Source organism: Hemicordylus capensis, chromosome 13 (genome assembly GCF_027244095.1).
Source record: "Hemicordylus capensis ecotype Gifberg chromosome 13, rHemCap1.1.pri, whole genome shotgun sequence".
NCBI classification, from domain to species: Eukaryota; Metazoa; Chordata; class Lepidosauria; order Squamata; family Cordylidae; genus Hemicordylus; species Hemicordylus capensis.
In genome coordinates this window covers 17,458,099-17,476,969 of record NC_069669.1, presented here as the reverse complement: position 1 = coordinate 17,476,969, position 18,871 = coordinate 17,458,099, and the positions used below count along the sequence as shown (strand labels likewise).

Below are 18,871 nucleotides of genomic sequence, written 5' to 3'. Positions count from 1 at the left end.
CAGCATCTTCCTAGATCGCTGCTGCCCGATAGAGGTGTTTCCCATAGTCTGGGGAACATACCAGTGGGGATTTGAACCTGCAACCTCTGGCTTGATCCACAGAGCCCTGTGGTTGTCTCTGGTAGAATACAGGAGGGGTTGACCATTGCCTCCTCCCTCGCAGTAGGAGATGATGCCTTTCAGCATCTTCCTATATTGCTGCTGCCTGATATAGTACCCGCGGGGATTTAAACTGGCAACCTTCTGCTTGTTAGTCAAGCATTTCCCTGCTGCGCCACTTAAGGTGACCCATCCACTACATTACCTGCTGCCAAATTAATGGAATAGCCAGAGGAATCCACCAAAGTAGAAGGGGTCTACCAGACAGCATCTTGCTTTGGCCCCCTCAAGCTGAGAGCCAGTCCCTTTAAATTACATCAAATAGCTCAGGGGTTCCCAAATTTGTGTCTCCTAATATGAACGTAAGAACAGCCCTGCTGGATCCGGCCCATGGCATCCTGTTTCACACGGTGGCCCACCAGATGCTTCTGGGGAGCCCACAGGCAAAAAGAGGTGAGGGCATGCCCTCTCTCCTGCTGTTGCTCCCCTGTAACAGGTATTGGGAGGCATCATGCCTCTGAGGCTGGAGGTGGTCCACCGCCATCAGACTAATTGGAAAGGAAAGGTTGTGCCGAGTGGGTGTCGACGCCTGGTGACCACAGAGCCATGTGGTTTTCTTGGTAGAATACAGGAGGGGTTGGCCATTGCCTTCTTCCGCGCAGTATGAAATGATGCCTTTTTCTAGCACCTTCCTATATTGCTGCTGCTGTAGCCACCTCTGAAGTTGTCCAAGCTGGTGGCCATCACCACATCCCAAGGCAAGGAATTCCATAGATTAATTATGTGCTGTGTGAAAAAGTACTTCCTCTTGTCAGTCCTAAATTTCCCGACCTTCAGTTTCATGGGGTGACCCCTGGTTCTAGTGTTGCAAGAGAGGGAGGAAAAAATTCTAGTCGGACTTCAACTCCCATTATCCAAAAGTTATTGTGGGTGGGGATGATGGAAGTTGTAGTCCAATGACTTCTGGTGACCGAAGGTTGGGAACCCTTGGAATAGGTTATTAATAATTCAAAATATACCTCAGTAGCTGTGAAGGGTAAAATGGCAGGTTGCATGTCAGGGACCACACAGACTCAGACCCTGATGAACCTTCTTTGGGGGAGGTGAAGAACATACCCCAGCCAGACTTCCCAGCACTTATGGGAGTCCCAGAGGGGGGCGTGTCTAAGCAGGTCGACCCCTCCTACAGAAGCACTCCGGTTCGGTTAGAATCCAGTTCGGTTAGAATCTGGTTTGGTTTCGAACTGAATTGGCCAAACTGGTTCCGTGCACACTCCTAGTCCAGCCAGGGTCCAAGTCTCCTGCACATACTCTTGAGAAATGGTCATGTGTTGGCAAAAATTGAGGTAGGAGGAAGGGAACGTGATGCTGTAATCGCTGCAAGCTGGGTAACTGGATCGGATTAGAACGTGCTTTTCCTCCACCCTTGATACTGTGCTGGGCACACCCCATGGGTTGTCCACCACTATCCTACTCAGATCGCAGCTAACTCACAATCCCTCCCCCCTCCTCAGCATCTAACTAGAGGAGTGTGGGCTTGTATTTGCCCCTCTCTTGCACACACCAGCCATGTCTCCCTGCAGGTGACGATATGCAGGGGGCATGGCCAGAATCCGGAAGGAGCTAATTTCCCAGCCGGCAATGAAGCGCCAGCTGCATGTTTTTTCCCCATGTGAAGGAGAGAACAAAGAAAATACACTGCTGGGAATAAAGCCGGCTGGGAATGAGGCTGGTCAGAGCTCGGCGGGTGGCGGGTGCTAGAAGCTGGGAGGCTCGTATTCTTTGAAACCATCCACCCTTGCCCCTGTTCCCACCTCAATTTTTGCTGACATATGACTGATTCTCAGAAGCCTCCTACCCAGCTGTTGACTGTGAGAACCAGCCCAACATCAGAGATTCACCAGGGTCACAAACAAGAAAAAAAGGTTTGCCCCCAGTAAATGGGAGCAGTTGGAAGACATGATATTCTGCTGAGAAATGGGTGGCAATCTTAGTCCTGGAGGCGGGACTAAGCTATTCTTACAGGATCCTGAAGTGTGTCTACCCAGGTCTCTGATCCCTGCCACAACACTGCTCCCTGACACACCATCTACTACTACCACTACCACTACCACTACCACTACTACTACAACGCATATTTATATACTGCCACCTAATGGTGCAGCGTGGAAATGACTTGACTAGCAAGCCAGAGGTTGCTGGTTTGAATCCCTGCTGGTATGTTTCCCAGATTATGGGAAACATCTATATCAGGCAGCAGCGATATAGGAAGATGCTGAAAGGCATTGTCTCATACTGCGCGGGAGGAGGCAATGGTCAACCCCTCCTGTATTCTACCAAAGACAACCACAGGGCTCTGTGGTCGCCAGCAGTCGACACCGACTTGACAGCACACTTCACTTTACTTCAACCAAAGTTCTCAAAGCAGTTTAAACAGAAATACACAAAAAAGATGGCCTCCTGTCCCCCAATCGCTTACAATCTAAAAAGAAACAGAAGGCAGATACCAGCAACAGCCACTGGAGGGATGCTGTGCTGGGGTTGGATAGGGGCAGTTGCTTTCCCCCTGCTAAATATAAGAGAATCTCCTCTTTAAAAGATGTCTCTTTGTTCAGTTAGCAGGGAAGCAATCTTTACCTGGAGCCAAAAATAAAAAGGATCAAGAAGGTTATTAATGTAGTGGTACAGATTCAGTTACTAGATAATTAGATTAATTATGTACCCGTGCATCCAGCTCGCAAGATCTTGGCATCAGATTGTCTACTTGTTGAACATGGAAAGGACACAGGCAACAGGAAGATTAATTACAGCTTGGGGCCTGTGTGGTGTCATCCAGGGAAATGATACAGGGCAATTTTGACATGGAAATTAACATCCCACAAAAACTGCTTTTGTCTTGGTGAGTTCAAAGCAGAGCCAGATTTCCACACCTATACCTGAATGTGAAGAGAAGTCAGCAACCCAGGATTGTGCTGTAGTCCAGTGGTAGAGCGTCTGCTTTGCACACATCAGTGCCAATTTTCAATCTCAGGCCCACAGGTCGGGCTGGGAAAGACTGCTGACCCAAACCTTGGAGGTGCATTGCAAGTCCGAGTAGGCAATTCTAGGAGGGAGAGGAGGCAGCTTGAGGCTTTCTCCATTGATCAGCACTGACTACTAACTTATTCATATGCTTCACAAGGACACCACATTAAGGGTGAGATGTGCATCAGCACAAGGCCAATTGTCTGATGCTGTAATAACACAGAGGGGGTGTTATTACTTACTTCCATTCTTACTCCCCTTTGGTTTAATCCTCTATAATAAAAGCCTTGAGCGTGATCCCATGTCCTTTTCCGGCCCGTGTCTTTCTCGGCCGTTCTGGGCATGGCAGAGTGCATGCCCAGAACGGCCGAGAAAGATATGGCCGTCCAGACATGGACGGCCATGTTGAGCAACAGCAGGGGGACCGGGAGGACAGAGGCAGCAGCGGGGGAACCGGGAGGGCTGAGGCGGCAGCAGGGGAACCGGGAGGGCTGTGGCAGCAGCGGGGGAACCGGGAGAGCAGCAGGGAACCAAAAACAAAAACAAAAAACCGGCAGGGAGAAAAGTAAAGAGTTAAAAGACGGGCCCGCGATGGGGCCGGGAGAGCAGAGACGGCAATGGCGGGAAGCGGCAAAACAGGAACCGGGGAGAACTCTGGGCGGCGGCGGCAGCAGAACTCTCCGCCCGGCTGCCCACTGCAACAGCGGCGGTGGAACTCTCCGCCCGGGAGAGGGAAGGATAGAATAAAAAAGGGTGGAGAGGGAGAAAGAAAAACAGATACATAAATGTGGGTCAAGAGACAGGAAGAGCGAGTAGAGGAAAACAAACAGAAAAATTACCCCACTCCACACAACAAAAGGCAAGAGAAAGAAAAAAGAAAGAAAGAAGTGAGAAAAGGTGGAAGAAAGGAAGGAAAAGAGAGAGAGGGAGAGGGAGAGAGAGAAAAGGAAGGAAAGGAAAGAGAGGAAGAGGGAGAGGGGGAAAAAAGGAGGGCAAGAGAAAGGGAGAAGGAATAAAGGACAACAACAAGAACAAAGGAACTAGCGCCCATTATTTTAACGGGCTTAAAAATACTAGTTTCTATATAAATTCCCTGGTAAATTGCCTTGATAATCCTGATCTCCATCCCCTTAAACTAGCTAACAAGCCCAAATCAATTTTGTTGTATGCTGATGATGCGGTTATGCTCTCATGTATGCCCGTTGGGATGAGGAGAGCCCTACGGGCCTTGGCCCACTGTTGCAAAGAAGAACTCTTGAACATAAATTTCCACAAGGCCAAGATATTGGTGTTTGCCAAAAGGGGGTTGTCTGTCTTCCAGGCCACTGGTTCCTGGAAACCCCAGATTGAGCAGGTAACAGCTAATGCCCAAAGGAGTGCCTTTGCTATCTCAGATGTTTTCATTCTAGATTGGGTCCAGAGGTACACCTAGGTGATTTTGGATCCTGGACCTAAAGGCCTTTGGAGGACCCCCCTCTGTGAGTTACAGATGGTGAGCCTTTAGGCGCAGGGAGTCATGTTATTTATTTATTATACCTATGTAAACTGTTTTGGAAACTTTTGTTGAAAAGCAGTGTATAAATTATTTGTCGTATAGACACACCTTTGGCTGTTCTGGGTTTTTCAGCAGGGCCACCCACTTTCCCAGCATTGAATTCTGCACCCAGTCACAACTCCCAGGCTGGCATGCAATGGCAAAGGACATTGTGCGGTAGGGTTGTCCTAACAATCGGGAACTAGAGTAGGAGAAGCCTACCATCCTGGTTCAGGGTCTGTGCTGTGTCAGGACTGACCCTGATCCTGGTCTGGAGGCCAGAAGCTCTGAGGTGGAGGGAAATGCAGCACCACCAGATGAAGCCACTCCAGCTATCAGGTCCTCAATTCCACCGTTACATAGGAACATAGGAAGCTGCTTTATATCAAGTGAGATCATTGGTCCATCTATTTCAGTCCATCTATCTCAGACTGGTAGCAGATTTCCAAAGGGTTCTGGCAGGCATCTCTCCCAGCAGGGAAGGGCATGACTTCTCCAGGCTGTAAAGACTCTCACCTCAGCCCTGACCTTTGCTGGCTCCCTCCCCAACGAGGACAGGAGGCTTCCCCTGCACACATTCCAATCACAAGGGCAGCCCTGCTGACTTAAGATCTGGAGTGTTGCAGTGGATCACGCCTGGGCACATCTGTGGGTTTGCATGCCGTATGCATCAGGCTGCTGCAGACACTTGTCCCTCCCTTTCCTTGCCGTGACTGTTTTGCCATTCCACAATTCCAGGGAGCACGGCTCATCGTGTGAAGAATATATATTATGGATAATATGAAATTGGTTGTAACCTCCGAATCTAACTTCCATGATAATGGACCTATGCTGCTGTATGTTTATTACCCCATTATCTTGCTCTCTTTCATATTTTGCTTTTGATTTGATTTTAACATTTTTAATATCCCGCTCTTCCTCCAAGTAGTCCAGAGTGGTGTACTACATACTTAAGTTTCTCCTCACAACAACCATGGGAAGTAGGTTAGGCTGAGAGAGAAGTGACTGGTCCAGAGTCATCCAGCAAGTCTCATGGCTGAATGGGGATTTGAACTCGAGTCCCCCCAGTCCTAGTCCAGCACTCTAACCACTACGCCACGCTGTGTGTGATGCCCCCACACAGAGGAAAATGTAGATTCCAGGGGGCACAACACACAGTCTCAACTGGCTTCAACCGGATTCCTGTTACCACTACGATCTGGTTGCTCTGTCTGTGTGCAAGGCCCCACAGCCAACCCATAAGGTCTGCATCCTACAATTATATATAGGGCCAGATTTCAGATTGAAAGGTCACCCTCCAGGGGACCCATGCAGTGTGGGTGGGCCCTAGTGAAGATATTTTACCAGTTCTTGGTGGGGTTGCACTTCCCTTGAAGGAGCAAGTACGCAGCTTGGGAGTATTACTGGACCTGGCTCTGCTTTTGGAAGCTCAGGTGGAGGCGGTGGCCAGGGGTGCCTTTGTACGGCTTCGGCTAGTGTGCCAGCTGCGTCCCTTTCTCGAAAAGGCAGATCTGGCCACGGTTACTCATGCCTTAGTCACATCACAGCAGAATTACTGTAACACACTGTATGTGCGGCTGCCCTTGAAGAATATCCGGAAACTGCAGCTAGTGCAAAATGCGGCAGCTAGGGTTATCTGGAGCTGCCCAGTAGGAGCACATCACACCCATTTTGAAAGAGCTGCACTAGCTACCAGTTTGTTTCCGGGTCTAATTCAAGGTGCTGTTTTTGACCTTTAAAGCCCTTGATGGTTTGGGCCACGATACCTGAGGGACCGCCTGCTCCAAAGGGTTGCAGACTGCTTGGCGAGGTCATCTGAGGGAGCTCTGCTCCGGGTGCCGACAATGAGGGAGGATTGGTTGTCGTGCACATGGGACAGGGCCTTCTCTGTGGCTGCCCCCAGACTCTGGAATGCTCTCCTGGTGGCTATTCACTCCTCGGTTCTATTGCCACCAGTGGCCAGCCGGTGTGCAACATCTTTCTTTTGGATTCGGAGACAATAAACTCAAACTAGTGTGAATGTCAAAGACAATGGCGGAGCCTGACCACCAGCAGCCTGCGTGCAGCCGTGGCGGTGGCCCTGCTGACCCCACCCCCTGCATCTGACGTCAGACGTGGGGGCTAGCCATGCCCCCGTATCTGATGTCAGACACGGGAGCATGGTCTGGCTCCTGAACGGAGCCTTGAGGAGAGTTGGAGGGAGTTGGAGTTTAACTCCCAAAGGGGCCGTGCGGACCCCAGTCATGAGGTAAACCTGCACCCCCACGTGTGATGTCATATGCAGGGGGGTGGGTGTCGGGGCCGTGAGGTGTGGCCCCTGATTGGGCATGGCCCGGGTTCTTTGAACCCATTGGCCCAATGGTATCTCTGCCCCTGGCCAAAGACGTTTTTATTAGACAAAGCTGAATAAATGGTTTAAAGAGAATTACAGAACAAAAGATAACATATACATCCCTGATCTGGCAAGATCGTGTTCATCGGAGAGTCTGTCTGGACGAGGAACAGAACGTGACCCCTAGAACGCCAGCCTATGCGCAGCACCGGTCCGGACCTTGGCCTACGCTGAAAGTTACTAGGGTTTCTGTGTGTCTTTCTTATACCTTCACATTTTCTCATACACAGCACCAAAGAAAGGGCTGTGGGGCCCCCCTTATCAGTAGTGTGTGTGAGCCTACTGCGCTCAGCCAGAAGCCAAGCATATTCCAATCGTAGGCAGAGATTGGAATATATGTTTCAGAGATTCTCTATATGTTTTAAGTAAGTCCCATCCATGCCTAGCTGCATGAACTGGCATAATATAAACTTACAGGGGTGCAGGTGGATGTGCCGTTTCAACACAGAAACAAGCTAAGGAAACAGGGTTATTACAGTTCACCTCCCGAAAGGCCTAGAAGGAATCCTTTATATGCATGGCTATAAGCAGTGCATAATAGTTAGTATGAGAGGAGGGTAGAAAGGGATCACACCACTTGCTTCCTCGCCAATATCTTCTGCAATGTGCCACTACATCGGTCTCCCTCACAGTTTTTAGAAAGCGTATTAAATCTTGGCTTTTCACCCAGGCTTTTATATGATTGTCTCTACTGCTGCTTCTTTGTATTTTGTACAGTTCTTATGCTTGTATTTTAAATCATTATAATCAGATGTGTTGTATATTTTAGCTTGATGTTTCAATGATGTCATTTTTATAGTCTTGTTTTTTTAATTTGGGTGAGAACTGCCTTGGGATTGTTTCAATGAAAGGCGGTATACAAATTTAACAAAAAAGTAAAAATAAATAAATAAATAGTGGGCTTACTCAGAAGAACCGGTAGTTCTGGCAGGCAACAGCAGGAGTGCGTCTCTTGGGTCTAGTGTAGCCGCCATTTTAATTCCCACACAATGCCCTGATGTCGCGGCCCTCTGGCCATTATGGGAGTATTAAAATGGCAGCTTCAGTGCACTGGTGGAAAGGAGGAAGAGGGGAAGAGCGAGTGGAGGAGGGAGAAAGAGAGAAAATGGAGGGAGGAGAAGAGAGAAAGAAGGAAGGGCGAGGGATGGGCCCAAGCCTGCCAGCAGCCTGAGGGGAATGAACAGCCATGGCGATGGTGGCAGTGGGGAAGGGCCCGGTGAAATACTGCTGCTGCTGCCCCTGTGGGGAAGAGCAGGAGCTGGGCAGGAGCTGGGCTCGGGTGCGGGTGGGGAGGTCTCAAGGGATAGGGGGCTCAGCTTGGCCAACAGGCACCAGCAACACTGCAACCACGACCAAGAGAGGAAGGGAGTAAAGGGATGGAGGAGCAGGAGTATGGCTCAGGTGAGGGTGGAGAGATCTCTGAGGTGAGAAGGTGAGGTAGGCAGCAGTTGAGGGGAGCAATCAAGTACTAGCATGCAGATGTTCTGCGCAGGCTAAGCTAGTTATTATTATTATTATTCTCCTGAGGCAATTTCACCCTGCTGGTCTTAGGGCAGTGCCAGTCATGTGGGCCTTTCCCACCCCCATACTTTCTACTGGGAGAAAGAGCAGCAAAGTTGGTTACGAAAGGGCTAAATAAAGAGCCCGACCCAGCCCAACCTCTGTGGTTGCATCATTCCCACGCAGACACCAGTAGAACAGTGACTCACCCAGAAGCAGGATGAAGCAAGCTGTACAAGCTGGAAGGAACCGTTTGGAAGGAACCAGCAAGTGGTCTGGGCAAAGTTGTTTTGCCATCAAATCGGTGTTGACTCCTGGCACCCACAGAGCCCTGCGGTTGTCTTTGGTAGAATACAGGAGGGGTTGACCATTGCCTCCTCCTGTGCAGTCTGAGATGATGCCTTTCAGCATCTTCCTATATCGCTCCTTCCCAATATGTAGCTGGAACATAGGAAGCTGCCATATACCGAGTAAGACCATTGGTCTATCTAGCTCAGTATTGTCTACGCAGACTGGCAGCGGCTTCTCCAAGGTTGCAGGCAGGAATCTCTCTCAGCCTTATCTTGGAGATGCTGCCAGAGAAGGAACTTGGAACCTTCTGCTCTTCCCAGAGCGGCTCCATCCCCTAAGGGGAATACCTTATGGTGCTCAGCTCACACACAGGGGCATATCTAGGGTAGGGCAGGCAGGGCACGTGCCCCGGGCGCCACTTGAAGGGGGCGCCATTTCTTAATAAAAAAAAAAATTAAAAAGTGGCCGCCAAAAACAAAATGGCCACCGTGCATGCTCAAATGGCCTCTGTGAGGCCCTAGGCCATGCCAGGCCTCGCAGAGGCCATTTGAGCATGCGCGGTGGCCATTTTGTTTTCAGCAGCCTTTTTTAAAAAAAAAATATATATATATATTTTAAAAAAATGGCCACCGCACATGATCAAATGGTCCCTGTGAGGCCCCAGAGACCAGTGGGAGGGAACCTTTGCAGACCCCCCCCCCACAGCCTTTAGGAAGCCCCCCAAAGGGGCAATATATATATATATATATCCTCTCTAATAAAAGCCTTGGTGTCTGTCTGTGGACACCAAGGCATGTGTCCGTGCCTCCCTTGGCTTGCATGCCCAGAACTGACTGAGGGAGACACGACCGCCAGCACCCGGCGGCCATGTTGGGCGGCCAGAAGCAGCCGCCCCAAAGAAGCCGGGTAAGCGGCGGCGGGGGAAACTGGCCGAGGCAGCGGCAAAGCCGCCGCCTCGGCCAGAGGACACGGTGCGGCCGAGGCGGCGGCGGAGCCATGGCTGAGGCCTGGCTGCGCCGCTGAAGCCAGGTGGGGGGAAGAGGCGGCGGGGGAAGCCAGCCGAGGTGGCGGCGGAGCCGCTGCCGAGGCCTGGTGCCGCCGCCGGAGCCGGGCGGGGGGAAAAAATGTGGGGCCCTTGCCTGGCCGGGGAGACCGGCCGCGGCATGGAGGCTGCCAGCAGCGGCGACAGTTGGTGGTTGCGGGGCCGGACGCGGAGGCAAGTTGGGGGGGGAGTTGCTAGCGCCCGTTATTTCAACGGGCCTGAAAACACTAGTATATAATATAAGTCACTGTAGACATATTCAGATTGGCACTATGTACAGAGAATCAGGGCTTGTGAATACTGAGCTGAAGCTTATGAGCTAGGATTGTATTCATTTGCTCTTATTTTGCTTCTTGTGATAAGTGACTTAAATGTGATGTCTTAATAATATGGCTATTAATGGTGAGTTTGTCTTTGAATCAGTGTGAAATCCTTAGTATTAAGGCTCACTGGGATTTTTTTGCTCTCTTTCTCTCATTTTAACTGTCTTTCTGAAATACTAGAATATATTCCAAGCAGTGAGCCAGTTTACTCTGCATATCCTTTCATTATTTTCAGAGTATCTGGGAAAAGTCAAATTCTCGATTTATTTTTAAAACTTATGTAATAGTGATGCTACAGTGCATAGTAGAGAATTAGACAGGCACTTCTGTTTAGTTTTCCAAGTACACCTCCACATAGTATTTGGGTATTTCATGAGCCCCAGCATACTGAAATTTGTAGTTTTCCAGCATTTTTTGGTTTGGCTACGTCCACAGCTAAATAGTTTTTGAAATATTAAAAGATTAATGAGCTTGACTTGTATTTTTGAGCTGATATTATGGTAAAGTTATCTGAAAGATGGGTGTCAGATGCTTGGACAGGGGGTGCAATGTCAGTGCTTGCCCTAGGCGCTATTTTCCCTAGATATGCCTCTGCTCACACATCTAGTCTCCCTTTAATATGCAACCAGGGTGGTCCCTGCTTAGCTAAGGGGACAAGTCATGCTTGATACAACAAGACCAGCTCTCTTCCTTACATTAATGCTGTAAGTTAAAGTTAAGCTTTATTATTGATACTTTAAGTTAAGCATCATCCCCCTACACACACACACACACACACACACACACACACACACACACACACACACACCGTGACATGCAGTATCTTTAACACACGGCTTCCTGAGGGCACAAATAGCAACTGAACTCACAAGAATGTAAGAATATAAAACAGGTATATTGATGCAAGTCTAAGAAACATCCCCCTACACACATACATACACACACACACACCATGACAAACACAGTATTTTTAACACGTGGGGTATATATACTGAAAATATTCAGTAGCAGAAACATTTCAACACATAACTCAACATATTCCCATCCCGCAAATTTCTTTCCCCACCCAATCTCTAAAGCACCCGGCACAGGTCACAATAGCACTCGGCCGTCTGGCACAGTGTGGTCTGGCAGTGCAGCGTCCAGTACGGCTCCCGTTGTAGGGCATATCCAACAAATGCTTACTATACATGAATATAAGAACACAAGAATGGCCCTGCTGGATCAGGCCCAAGGCCCATCTAGTTCAGCATCCTGTTTCTATCTCTTAATGGTCTCCCCGTTTCCCCCGTGTAGAAAGAGAAACATTCCCAACACTCTCGCTAAACTCAGATGCAACAGGAAACTGGAGGTCCCTTCACGTCTGGTTTCCTTGGACACACATCCGAATCTGGGAAACCAGAGTTGAAGGCGAGATGGGACCTGTGTTTTCCCACCCCCAACTCCACAGAGTTCTGAGGTGCCAGCGTTACATCCGAATGCTGGCACCACAGTTTCGTTCCCATGGAGCCAGAATTGCAGTATAACACACTACGTGGCAGCATGTAGGATCCACTGGGATTTGTCAGTCCATAATCTTGCATCAGCTCTCCATAGCTTTAAATTACTGACTATTTCATCTTTTCCTCCTGGTGTCCCCATTTAGCTCATTTATTTTACATACTCCATTTTAGCCACTGCTTTTTGCATTTTATATATTTTAACTATAGCTGCCCCCTTTTCTAAGCTGTAGCAGTTCCATAGTACTATAATAGCAATTTTAAAATAGTATCGTTTTTATGGTTCCATAACTTGCTTTTATTATTATGAATCATGCCTTACGGTTCTGTCTAATGCTGGTCTTGGATGGTAATAAAGATGATTGATTGACAACACTGAGATAGATAAACTAAGGGTGTGGTTCAGTAGAAGGGAAGAGAACTGGTCTTGTGGTGAAGGTTCAAGTTGAGTCAGTGTCGACTCCTGGCGACCACAGAGCCATGTGGCTTTCTTTGGTAGAATACAGGAGGGGTTGACCATTGCCATGTCCCACGCAGTATAAAATGATGCCTTTCAGCATCTTCCTATATCGCTGCTGCCCGATAGAGGTGTTTCCCATAGTTTGGGAAACATACCAGTGGGGATTTGAACTGGCACCCCCTGGCTTGCTATTCAAGTCATTTCCCTGCTGCGCCATTAGGTGGCTTGGTCTTGTGGTAGCAAGCATGAATTGTCCCCTTTGCTAAACAGGGTCCACCCTGGTTTGTATTCGAATGGGAGACTACATGTGTGAGCATGGTAAGATATTCCCCTGAGGGGATGGGGCCACACTGGGAAAAGCACCTGCAAGCTTGCATGCAGAAGGTTTCAAGTTCTCTCTTTGGCATCCCTAAGATCAGGCTGAGAGACAATCCTGCCTGAACCTTGGAGAAACTGCTGCCAGTCTGTGTAGACAATACTGAGCTAGATGGACCAATGGTCTGACTCAGTACAGTATATGGCAGCTTCTGATGTTTCTATGCCTCTCTAGCACCATAGGGAAGACGGGGCCCCTGCAACAGAGCTTTTCTTAGTGGTTACCATTTTTTCTACCCACAATGCAATGCAGTGCTCCCACCTGACACCATGTGACAGCCAGGTTTGACCCAGTCACCAGAATGGTTTCTTTCGTAGAGTGAGCAACCCTAATTGCAAGCATGTGAGGAACTGAGTCTTGATGGAGTTGCATCAGGGGATAGGGCTCTTCCTATGGCCCGAAGGATAGGATTTCGATGCCTTTCTTCTCTCCCGCCTTTTTAAATGAATGAGTTTGCAAGTTCAAAGGAGTTGGTATCTGGTCAGACAAGTTCATCCCACCAGGCAAGTTCAGAAGGCGACTGAACTTGATTGCTCCTGTCACGAAGGTCTGTGGTCTCCCTGCACTGTGTTGGAAAACAAATGCGGCAATCTGCCTGGCTTTCCTTTTGATAAGTACATTCTTTGCTGTCAGATTGACTCCAGTGGCTGATTTCTTCATATCATCTTTAACTGGTTACTTATTGGAGCAGGGAACGTCATTTCGAAATAATAGAAAGAAGGGGTGGGGAGAAAGGGGGGTGAAATAGCTTTTTTTTTTTTTTTGGTTGAATGAAAATGCTAGAAGAGATGGAAATATTGCAGATTAGTTTCTCATAGGAGCATTATGAGAATTCAGGAGTCATGCATCTCCAAAATGATGGCATTGTTATAAGCTGCAAGTCTAGAAACGATGCGGCATAGCTCTGAGTCAACTTTCCCACGCTGCAAAGCCTGGTGTCATTTTTTTCAGTTCTTTAAGGATAACTTTTCTTTCTTTCTTTCTTTCTTTCTTTCTTTCTTTCTTTCTTTCTTTCTTTCTTTCTTTCTTTCTTTCTTTCTTTCTCTTTCTTTCTTTCTGTAACTGTTTTCTCCCACTTTTACTTGCATTGAAGTCATGTTGCAAGCAAAGAAACCTGAGTGGTATTACTGGGTAGTGTTTCTGCTGCTCAGCCTTGAATTCAACAGATGGCTTGGAGGGAAATTACTTTCCTTCAGCCTCGGTTTCCCATCTGTAATCCATCTGGCCTACCTTACAGTTTTGTCGTATATGTAAATATGCTAAATAAACAAGCAAACACGAGATGGGTGCTATCAAAATGGCAGGTCCTTAGGATGTGTCAGGGAATCAGGTTTCGGCACTATAAACATGAGTCTGGTCAATCGTTTTTTGCATGAGGTCATTTATTTTTTTTGCATGAGGTTATTTTTTTGCATCTTTTTTTGGCATGAGGTCATTTTTTTTTGCATGTCAGTCTGCACACTTAATGTTACTGAGCAAGTGTAATGGATAATAAAATAATAATAAGCATTTGTTTAGCATGTGTTGGACCTTCCCGCAGGCCACGGGCGGGCCCAAGTACTCACCCTCTCGGGGGGCCAAGAAGATGGAGGCAGTACAGCTCCGGGGTAAAGTCAGCTGGGACCCTACACACTTGCCAGGGAGAGCCAGGACACCCAGCAGGAACCCACAGACCGTGGATGGGACAGCATGGCCCAACAGGTTGCCCCCTGGTGGCGAAGAGGAGAAGGCAGGGCCTCAACAGCTGGCAAGACAGGCAACAGCTGGAGGAGGGAAGATGCAGGCAGCTAGATTGGAGAAGGCGGAGTCAGGAGAGGGTGGTTGGGGTTGCCCTGATTGCAGGGCTTTATTGAAGGCTTGGATGGCCAGGGGTGAGGAGGTCTGGAGAGACGGGGGTGATTTGGACCTAGAGATTCCTGGTGAGGAGCAGTCTGACACCTTTCCCTGACAGCTGGTGGAGGAATAGGGTGACAATTAACCCCCTACCCAGCACTAGGGATGTGCATGGAACCAGTTCAGAGGCCCTTTATGGGCCCCTAAACTGGTTTGAAGGTGGCGGGGGTCTCCCTTTAAGAGTGGGGGAGGGTGCACTTACCACTCCTGCTGCTTTCCCTCCACTGGTGTCAGTGTTTTAAAAAGCCCATCAGGGTGGCAGCGTGCCTCCCTGCTGCCCTGTTGTCCTCACCATCCGGATATGACTGGAAGTCGCCGATGCACCTGCGTGCAGCAGCAAGGGTGCGTGCACATCACAACGGGGTGGGAGGGAGCGATGGGAGGTTCCATTCACCAGCCCTGCCCTAGTGTTGCTACCCCGTTAATGGAACTGCCCTGGGGTGATTGCTGAACACCCCCAAAATTGCATTTGGGCTTTGTGTGGGGAAATTAGTTCAGAGTGGAGTAGTTCCATATCAGAATAAATTTAATGCAAAGTGTTGGTTTCAGGAAAATGACTGGGGAGGGGGGAGAGATGTTAAAAAACAGGGAAGGTTTTATTTGAGGGTAAGGGATACAGTGGAATAAGAGAATCACTAAAAGCAATGTTATTACTAAAAATACATTACAAGATTAACCATACAACTGCTAAGAGGAAATTTAGCTTAATGTCCAAATTGAAGTAGCATCTAGGCTGGCCAGAGAAAGGAGGCTCAAAGAAACAGGCTCTTGGATTTAGGAGGGAAGAGACAGGGAGAGAGGGGGCCTAGATTGGGGTGCAGTTGTTATCGTACAGCCTTGGCTCGGGAGTGACCAAAGGACCTCTTTTCTTGGGGATGGACCGGGGAATAGCAAATAACAGTGAAGAATCAAGGGAGTTAGATAGCAGGGATGGATCCCAAAGGCATATGTTCTCATGAAGCCAGCTCCAGGTGGTAGCGAGGAGGGCAGCACAGACTGAATCCAGCAAGGGAACCGATCTGGAGCCTGGAAGTGGGGGTGGCCCAAAGAGCAAAACACACCTAAGTGGTATAGCAAGTGTCCACTGCAGCTCCACAAGGCGGTAGCCAAGTGGGTAGCACTGGAGACCAAGCGGAGCACACTGGCTCCAGAATCCAGGGGTAGATAAAGCCCAAAATGTGTCCTGAAGGGACATTCCAATCGACATTCTTCCTTGGCTAGGGCAGTTCCAGGGAATCTCAAAAGATTCCATTGTTCTGTCTGTTGTGCTGCACTACAACACAATCTGTGAATTAGGGGTGTGCACAGAACTGGCTGGTCCAGTCTGGTTCGAGTCTGAACCAGACCCGAACTGGACCAGGCCAGTTCAGTCCAGCACCCCCTCGAACTCCCCTGGTTTGGTTTGGGGGGGGGCATTCACAGACGATTTACCGAAAAACCTTACCCCCTCTGGGGGGGCCTCTCTAAAGAGGCGGGGGTGGTGGTTCCACAGAGCTTACGCCTCCCCCTGCTGGCCTCCTTTCCTTCAAAAATGACCCTGTTCGGCCATTCTTCAGCCCGTTCAGGCCCTTCCCTTGGTGTGACAGCCATTTTTGAGGCCGCTGCACCTCCAAAATGGCCACCGCACAGGGGGAGAGGCCAGACGGGGTCATTTTTGAAGGAAGGAAGGCCAGCGGGGGGAGGGGAATCCTTCACAGGTGTCCCCCCAACTGCCTCAGAGAAGCCCCCTGGAGGGGGTAACTTTTTAAAAAAGTTTTTTTTTAAAAAAAAAAAAAGGTCAGTGAACCCCCTGAACGGGTGGGGGTGGGGTTTTGGGTCCGGGGTCGAGCCGAACCGGGAGTGGTTCAGCCCAACTGTGAGCCTTTGAACTGGTTTGGTTCCGAACCTGCTCTTACATCCCTAGTGTGAATAGGTAAATGGAGTAATAAGGGAACTCTTTTCGGTCAGAAACACCAAGTAAACTAATCAGCGTTTGAATGGGTACATTTCAGTTCCTATTGCCCACTCTAGCCTTCTTTTGATAAGGAGGGAATGCACATTCGTGCAGCCTTATCTGACTGGTACTTGCTTGCCACACCTGCAGATGAGGTGACTGGCTTACCTTGGTTCGTGAGCCACGGAAGGACCATCGCTGTTTTGAGTAAACATGCAGTGTCTGGCTGCATGTTTCTCAGTCTGGGCCAGGCCTGCACAGCTTAGGGCCAACCAGCTGCATGTAGCTACCTACATATACATCCTTTTCTTTTCTTTTTGGCTGTGTTTTTGAAATGGCAACCCTTTCAAAAACAAAAACCAATAGCAGCAGATTCTCATTATAAGGATACTACAAATTAACCTGTGTGTGATTGCAGAGGCCCTAGTGTGCGCACGTACCTTTAAGAGCAGGATGGGAAAGATATTCCCACATTAAAATGTGGAATGGCATTTTACAAAACACAGGGCCAGTCCTTGGGTATCCAAACCCCAACAAAACCCCATCAAAAGCAAACTCTGAGCTCTCCTTTTCTGCACAAAAGAAGAGTTTATGACGTATGCTGCTGTGAGAATCACCGTTGGAAATTAAGGACTGTTAGAAATTAACCAGATTCAGAACCTCCACAAAATTAGGCAATTTTTGTAGGATGGACTTTCAAATCATAAAAGTTAATGCATTGTATCTCATCATCGTCTGCCACATTGCTAAGAGTTCTGGAGCACTGCGCTTGGATTTTAGAGGGACAGGTCCTCAGAAGTCACAGCCTACTTCTATAGCCAACAACACAACATACATTCCCTGCGAAGAAGCAGTTGGTGGATCTGACAGCGAGTTCTTAACTTGCTGATAAACTCCAGCTCAGGTCAATTTCCGAATGCTGAGCCGAACGTGCTCATCCCTTCCTTTGCCAAACAAGGCTAGATAATGCCAGCATGGCTCAGAGGAGCGGTGGCAGTTTTTGATAGGAATTCCTGATTTCCTGCTGGAAAACGGATGGTTTCCCCAGAAGCCTGCATTAATCTTGTTCCCTTGGAACAGTTGCATGGACCAGAGGTGTTTCTCCTGGGCTGCCGCCGGGAAGAAGTCGCATCACAATTAAGATCACCATGGGAGGGACACATCATCTCTGGGTTGGAGAAATCAACCTTACAATAAATACCACTTACTGCAGAGTTGTTATGAGCGGAGAAGCACCAGATGTGAAGAGGTGGTGGTGATAGTTCTGCGGTAACAAAAAAGAAGAAGAAATTTCCTGAGGTCATTGTCTCTCCAGCAGTGGCTGATATCTTGAAACTATGTACTAGAGGTCAATCCAATTGAAATTCTCTAAGGTTTCAAGGCAGAAACAGACCAACCTGGAGATGCTGGGCATTGAACCTGTGACCTTCTGCACACCAGCATGCAGATGCTCTTCCACTAAGCTACGGCCCCATCCCCAAAGGGGAATATCTTACAGCACTCACATGTACAGCCCCCTCCCCACGTTCCAACTACCTCACTGGTAATTTGGTAGACCAGTCGGATCAGTTATGGCGGTCCCAATTCCTTGCAGTCAGCTGCATGGGGAATCCCTTTGGGCTATAGCAGTATGTGCACCTGACACAGCCTCTCTGTCTGTTGAAGCAGTGGCAGCCAGGGCATGGCTGGGTTTGGCCCATACAGTGGGTATTGGAAAGAATCACCCCCTTTGATAGACTTTAAATTCCGGTTCCCTTACATCCTGAAATGAAAACACAAAGAAAATTCCCTTCACCAGCTGTACTTATCCAATGCAACCTATAACATCCAACTGAAAAACATCACAATTACAGTCCAGAAAAAGTGTCAGAAATAAAAAACAAGAATTACTGAGATTGAAAAAGGATCACCCCCCCAATGTCAATATTTTGTTGAACCACCTTTTGCTTTAATAACAGCCTTGAGTCTGTTGGGATACTTCTCTATCAACCTTGCACATCTAGATGGAGCAATATTTGCCCACTCCTCCATACAGAACTGTTCAAGTTCGGTCACATTGGATGGTAGGCGTTGGTGGACTGCTATCTTCAAATCTCCCCACAGATTTTCTATGGGATTTAGGTCTGGGCTCTGACTGGGCCACATGAGGACGTTCACTTTTTTCTCCTTCAGCCACTGTGTGGTCAATTTTGCTGTGTGCTTCGGATCGTTGTCATGTTGAAAGGTGAATCTTCTGCCCATCCTCAACTGTCTGGCAGAGGGTAGCAGGTTTTCTTCCAGAATCTGACGGTATTTTGCCCCATCCATTTTTCTTTCTACCCTAACGAGAGCCCCAGTCCCTGAGGCAGAGAAACACCCCCACAACAGGATGCTGCCACCTCCATGCTTCACTGTAGGTATGGTGTGTTGTGGAAAAAATGTGGCTTGTTCGGGAGGGTCGCAAGAAGAAAGCCAGTTCTCAAGAAAGGCCACATTAAAGCTCGTTTGAGCTTTGCCAGAAGGCAC

At 48.6% G+C, this 18,871-nt stretch overlaps 1 protein-coding gene and 1 long non-coding RNA gene across 6 annotated transcripts in view; one reads left to right on the top strand and one right to left on the bottom strand.

The window, feature by feature from the left end:
* Window positions 1-18,871, top strand: part of LOC128336421 (cytochrome P450 3A24-like) — an 86,796-nt gene that overhangs the window by 25,805 nt on the left and 42,120 nt on the right. The gene's annotated exons all lie outside the window — the stretch shown is intronic.
* Window positions 1-18,871, bottom strand: part of LOC128336422 (uncharacterized) — an 82,410-nt gene that overhangs the window by 21,794 nt on the left and 41,745 nt on the right. For 3 of the 4 annotated variants that reach the window (XR_008311965.1, XR_008311963.1, XR_008311964.1), the window contains one exon: window positions 17,575-17,630. This is a non-coding gene — a long non-coding RNA (uncharacterized LOC128336422). Of the gene's footprint in view, window positions 1-13,310; window positions 14,250-17,574; window positions 17,631-18,871 lie in introns of those variants that run through there. The other variant, XR_008311966.1, reaches the window with a different exon arrangement.